The sequence below is a fragment of the Cibotium barometz genome, chromosome 51 (assembly GCF_041138505.1).
Source record: "Cibotium barometz isolate CiBa-2024 chromosome 51, ASM4113850v1, whole genome shotgun sequence".
Taxonomy (NCBI): domain Eukaryota; kingdom Viridiplantae; phylum Streptophyta; class Polypodiopsida; order Cyatheales; family Cibotiaceae; genus Cibotium; species Cibotium barometz.
In genome coordinates this window covers 26,141,774-26,148,364 of record NC_141096.1, presented here as the reverse complement: position 1 = coordinate 26,148,364, position 6,591 = coordinate 26,141,774, and positions in this window count along the sequence as shown.

Genomic DNA, 6,591 nt, shown 5'->3' with positions numbered 1-6,591 from the left:
AGCAATCATCTCTTGCTCGTACACATGGAGTTCTCTTTCTTTGTCATTCAGCTTTCTACTTTCATAAGCAATGACTCCATGGTCTTGGTAAAGTACCGCACCAATCCCTCTTCCACTTGCATCCGCCCTTATTGTGAAAGGTTTGGTGAGGTCTGGACATACCAAAATAGGTGTTGATGTGAGCATCTTCTTCATATCTTCAAAGCTTTTGTTGGCAATGGCATCCCAAAAGAAGGTTTCCTTCTTCAATTTATCCGTCATTGGGGCTGCAATTTCTGCATAGTGGGCAATAAAGCGCCTATAGAATGAAGATAACCCCAAAAATCCCCTCAATTGAGTAGTGTTTGAAGGAACCGGCCAATTCCTAATACATTCCACTTTCTTTGGATCCACACAAATGCCATTCTTGCTCACAATGTGACCCAAATATTCCACCTCATGTGCCATGAAGGTACATTTTGTCTCCTTAACATAAACTTGTTTTGCCTCAAGACCTCCAAAACCTCTTTCACGTGCTTCAAATGCACTTCCTCATCTTTGCTATAGATAAGTATGTCGTCGAAAAAGACCAATACAAACTTGTAGAGGAAAGGTTGAAGCACTTTGTTCATCAATGCTTGAAAAGTTGCCGGTGCATTGCATAATCCAAACGGCATGACCATGAATTGGTAAAGACCCCTTTCTGTACGAAATGCTGTTTTGAACTCATCACCACTTTTCATCCTTATTTGATGGTATCCGGAACGCAAATCAATCTTTGAAAAGCATGTGGCACCCTTCAACTCATCCAAAAGATCATCCACCCTTGGTATTGGAAATCGATTTTTGATGGTGATCTTATTCAAATCACGGTAATCAATGCACATGCGAAAAGTACCATCCTTTTTCTTCACAAGTAGCACCGGAGAAGCAAAAGGAGATTGACTTGGTTCAACCCATCCCATGTCAATGAGTTCTTTGACTTGCTTTGCCACCTCTTCCTTTTCAACCTTTGACAAACGATAGGGAGGCTTGTTGATTGGTTTGGCATTTGGTTCCAAATCAATAGCATGATCAACACTCCTCTTTGGCGGCATTGATTTTGGCATGGTAAACACATCTTCATAATCCTTGAATAGCTTAACCATGTCCACATTTTTGATGCAATCCTTTTTGCTATTATCTTCCTCTTTGCAAAGCTGTAGTACATAAACATAGCCCTCTTTCTTGAACTCTTTTTTCATTTGAGTAGCATTGATCATGAAGAGCTTGGACCCTTGCATTCCATTCAATGTAATAACCCTTCCATGATGCACAAAACTCATGAAACTTTTCTGTAAGTTCATGGTAAAAGAGTTCAAAGTGGACAGCCAATCACATCCAAGTACTATGTCAATTGGTCCCAACTCAATCACCAAAAGATCAACTTTGCAAGAGTAGTTCTTGGACAACTCCAATTCTGTACTTTGACACTTCATATTGCAACTCATTGAATCACCATTGGCCACTTGCACCATGTGCTTGTTTGGTAAAGAAGTTGGTTGCATTTTGAGAGTGTTCAAAGACCTTTTATTGACAAAACTATGCGTGCTTCCAGTATCAATGAGTGCATATGCTGTTCTCCCATTCACCTTGATCTTCAATCTCAATGTGTTGGCACCCTTACTTCCCGCATAAGCATCATGAGAGATTGTACACAAGGTAGTATGTGCACTATTGTCTTCATCCCACACGCATAGAGGCATCCCATCATCCATTTTGTCATGAGCAAACTTTAGTTTCCCACCCGGATCAAAAGGAAACTCGGGATTTTCTTCATCAAAACCATCATCATGAGAACCTCCACCCTCATGAGGATCTCCCCATCCTAAGGCATCATTGCATTCAAGGAATTCCTCCTCCTCATGATTAGCATTGTCCTCAGTGATAATGTAGCTTATGGACATATCCTTGGATTTGCATACTTTGAAGTGATCCTTGTTCCATTTTTCTCCACATTTGAAACATAGACCTTTGAGCCTCATTTCATGCAAACGGTCCTCCTTGATAACCTTGCTTTTTGAACCCCCATTTGCTGGCTTGGACTCATTGTATGTAGCTTTGTTGGACATAAATGGTGGTTTAAATGGAAGTCTATTAGACCCTCTACCATACACGGTAGGAAATCTTGGAAGGTTAGGTCTTGTGTTTGCATGAGAACCCATTTCAGTCCTTGTGATCACTTCCCCTTTGATATTTCCTTTGCTAGCCCACTTTGTCAAGTACTTTTCTTCATGAATTTCTGCAAGCATCATTGCCTTCTTCAAAGTGGCGGGTTCATGAGACTTGACATCACCACCAATAGGAGCTTTCAAGCCCCTTATATACTTAACAACAAGATAATGCTCATCAAAGTCGTCCAAGTATAATAGAAGCTTTAGAAACTTATGAGAATATTCCTTCACGGTAGTGATTTGCTCTAGCTTGTCCCATTCCACAATGTGATTGTCCCTTTGCATGCGAGAAGTAAACTCTTCTGCCATGTCATTCTTGAATTCTTCCCAAGTAGTGATGACATAACCATGAGATTGCTTCCTCCTCCACCAAGTGTGAGCAAAACCTTCAAGATGAAGTGAGGCAAAGTAGACTTTGGCAATCTCGCTCCTTGGGCTGATTTCGAAGTAGAGATCCATCTTGTTTGCCCACTCTTCAAAGTCTTCGATAGAATTTGATTCTCCTTTGAACTTATTAAATATGATTTTGTCCTTCACAGCATTGTTAAAATCACCATGCATTCTTGAACCCCTCTGCCGTACTCTTGGATCATCAAATCCTCTTCCTTCACCCAAGTGTCTATGCATTTGCTCATCTTCCAATTGCCAATCACCTGCATCTTTAAATCCCTTCTGTTCATACCCTCTTCTTGCATCTTGCATAAAGGATGAAGTTCTTGGAATACTGGCATTGGATCTCTCATAAGAAGCATCACCCATAGGTCTCTTGCCCTTGTCCATGTAAGAAGAATGTGGCATCATTTGAGGTGGCATCATTTGTCTTACTTTGTTCTCTTCTGGCATAGAAGGCTTTCCATCATGTTTGGCATCATAATGTACACCATCCATTGCATTCATATCGGCTTCTTGGTTGAGCTTGAGAGGAGCCAATGCACTAATGGCTTTCTCCAAGTCTTTTAACCCTCTTTGCATCACGTCATCCAGGTAGTGGTGTCGCTTGTCGAACCGTTCCATGAGGTGTTCACCAAATTGTTGTTGCCGATTTGTTTGGTTATTTTCAATCCTTTGAAACATACTCTCCATAGCCATTAACATCATGTCCACTGTTAGCGGAGTAGTTCCCAAAGATTGAGGCATTTCCATTGGCTGAGATTCATCTGGAGATGGTGCTTTTATGGTTGAACTTTCTTCATTCCTCGTTGATGAACTCGTTGCCATCATTGCTTCCGGTTGTCTTTGATCATTTTCATTCCGGGCTCCCTTGTTTTGACCTCCTCTAGTCATTTCCATGCGCTTAATTGATCCCCCTTTGCAAAGACCACTTACTTGATTTTTTTTTTCTCTATTCAAACGGTATCCGATTTGGGTGATCTTTATATATCAACGTGAAGCTCTCGACGAGACGAATAAGAATCCCCAAAAACAGATCTGAAAAAGTCAACAGCCTTTGACCAGTCAACTATACCGGCTGAAAGTCAACTCTTGATGTTAACCGCTCAATTCTTATCCGATTTGGGTGATCTTTATATCGATGCGAAGCTCTTGACGAGATGAGTAAGGATCCCCAAAAATAGATTTAAAAAAGTCAACAGCCTTTGACCAGTCAACTATTCTAGCTGAAAGTCAACTCTTGACTTTGACCGCTCAATACTACTCCGATTTGAGTGATCTTTAGCTTGTTTGAAAGAGGTTTTCGGGTAGATTGAAGGGCTTTCAGGACAGATTTGAAAAGCTTTTGAAAAACCCTAGAAATTCAAGGATTTGTCCTGGCTGCAAGTAGGTAAATTTTGCAAAAATTTTACCATAGTCTCCCCTCTTTTTGCACCAAATCTCAATCAAATCAAAGCATCTCAATCAAGTATTAAAATCCTTATGCATTTGACCACTGTAAGCAAATCAATCCTCAATCATTTTTCCATCTGAGCATGTGACCTTATGGCATCAATTTTGTCCTTTTGCATAAGAAGTCGATGTAGAGGATTTGCTTGTTTGCTCAAGTCGAATGAAGTGGTCGATGAAGCGCGTCGATGCTTGCCGATCTCCCGGCCAAGCACTTCTCACCCCTTCACCAAGTTTACATCCAAGGTGAAGGTTGAGGCCATTTCTTTACCACCAAGTACCTAATCCTCTTCCTTAACGCGTTACCCGGCACTAACGGCAAGGAAGATTCAAGACATTCTCCCCTTGGCCTCTCCTCCAAATGCCAAGGTACCCTTACTTCATTCTAGATTCTAGGAATAAAGTGGGGTACAATCGTGAGTGGAATGTGGTTACAAGCTCAAATGAATGAGTAGAGTTGACTTACAATTGATTTATAGCATGACTCATGCTCATTCATATCATAATACATGGTTCATAGTGCTTCCTTCATCACATCCACTCATGGCAATGTCAATACATTTCCACATACATCAACAACATCCAAGTGTTATGAAGCGGTGTACTCGGGTCGCGTTCTGGGCGCGAGTTCCCGCTCGGGATTAGAAAATCCAGTACAAAAGTGAAAACAGAGAGCACTTGCTGAATCCTGCACCTCAAGACCTATAGCTCGTCTCGAAGAGGACGACGAGCCGATCGTTTTGAGTACTAGAACTCTAAAAACGGAGTTCGTATGAGAGAGTTATGACCAAAAACGTGCAACCGGCAATGGAAAACGGTGTCACCAAAAAGCAGGCTTCCAACCCAATACATTTTATTCAATCCCCCAAATGTGCCCAAAGCTATGCTCACTTATGCCAATATGCAAGGCATAGCATTGAATGGCTATGTGTAGCATTCAAGCATTCATAATGCATAAAGAGCAGCATGAATGGCCATGATTAAAGTCCAATTTCTGAAAATGGGGGTTTTATGTGTAATAAAACCCTAATTCACTCCATAGCTTGAAAGAATGCTTCAAAATTGTAAGGAAGTGATGGAGCAACTCACCAATGTCACCCGGGAAGCCTTAATGCTTGAATTTGTTGAAGGAGATGAAGATTAGGGTCACTTTGGTGAAAAACATGGGCAGCTTTGGTAGTGATTTTCAGCCACATTGGGAGCCCCATTGCTCATGGAAAATAGGTGAAATACTTCATAAAACATTGCTAGATACATGAGAGACTCAATGCCCTTTGCTCATGTTGAGATTCCATGGCTAGGGTTTGCAAGAAAGCTCCCAAGCAAAAAACGTTTTTGATTAACAACTGCTAATCAAGATTAGAAATTTTCCCCAATTTGGTCCACTCATTCCAAAAAAAAATAGGTCCATGTGCTCAGATTTGAACCACAAACTCTACCTTAGACATATCCCCTTCCCCCATGAATCAAATGAAGCAGAAATTTCACGAAATGAGAAGAAGAAAAGAAAAATTAAAAATCATGGATCAAAAGCCATGCTCTGATACCAATGAAAGAAAGTAACTGGGGTGGGTTAGTCCCTCACCAAGGGAGTGGCTCATGAAGGAGTCACCACTTAGCATCTCACGGGAGAAGCTCACCATTGATTCTTGGAATAGATAACATTATCATGAATGAGCCATAATCCCATTTACATTGGTATTTATACTCCACCCAAGAGTTCACACCTACTTACTAGTTGTCCATGGCCTTGGGCCCATAATGCTTTCTTACATCCTTCATGAGGGGAATTCCCCACACTGAGTTCGAAACTCAACCGCACACATGTGAAATAGGCGCCTCCTTCATGAGGGGAATTCCCCACACTGAGGTGTCCAAAATGCATCATTTCTTCTAAATATCTCTTCTTTTTAACTAATAACCTTGTCCTTGGTCGACTCTTCATCTTATGTGAGCATTTACTCATTTTTGGGAGATTTTCTTTTATTCTTTCTTTTATTCTTCCATTTATCTCCTCCCTACATTTGGATTAATCTAATTGGTCCATAAGAAAATTCAAAAATTTCAAAAAATCTGGACCCTTAGGCTAAGGTCCTTTTTACCTGATTTCAATTTATTCCAATTACACATTGGAAATTTCTTTTTGAATATCTGTTTCAAGGGAAACCATTTTAGACACTAGGAGGATTTTTATATCCAAAAATATCTCAATTTTGAATTATCTCTCTCTAGACATTTTCTCTCTCTCTAGGCCAAAACAGGGTAAAACAGGATCTTTCTTTTATTTCAGAGAGGGGAATAATTATAAGATCATAAGGGGAGGTTCTTACACCTGCACACCTCAAAAGTCGGAGGGAGGAATCTTACATCCTACCCCACTTAAAAAATGCGAGATGTCCTCATCTTGCAAAATTAGAGGAGAACTCTTTTCCTTAAGATCAACTGATTCTGGGGTTCCTTATAGTCTGGTGAACCTAATAGAATCCTGGGACAAAGATCCCTTATATAAAACTCATCATCAGATAATAATTCACTCAAATCGTAACATTCAATCCTTATC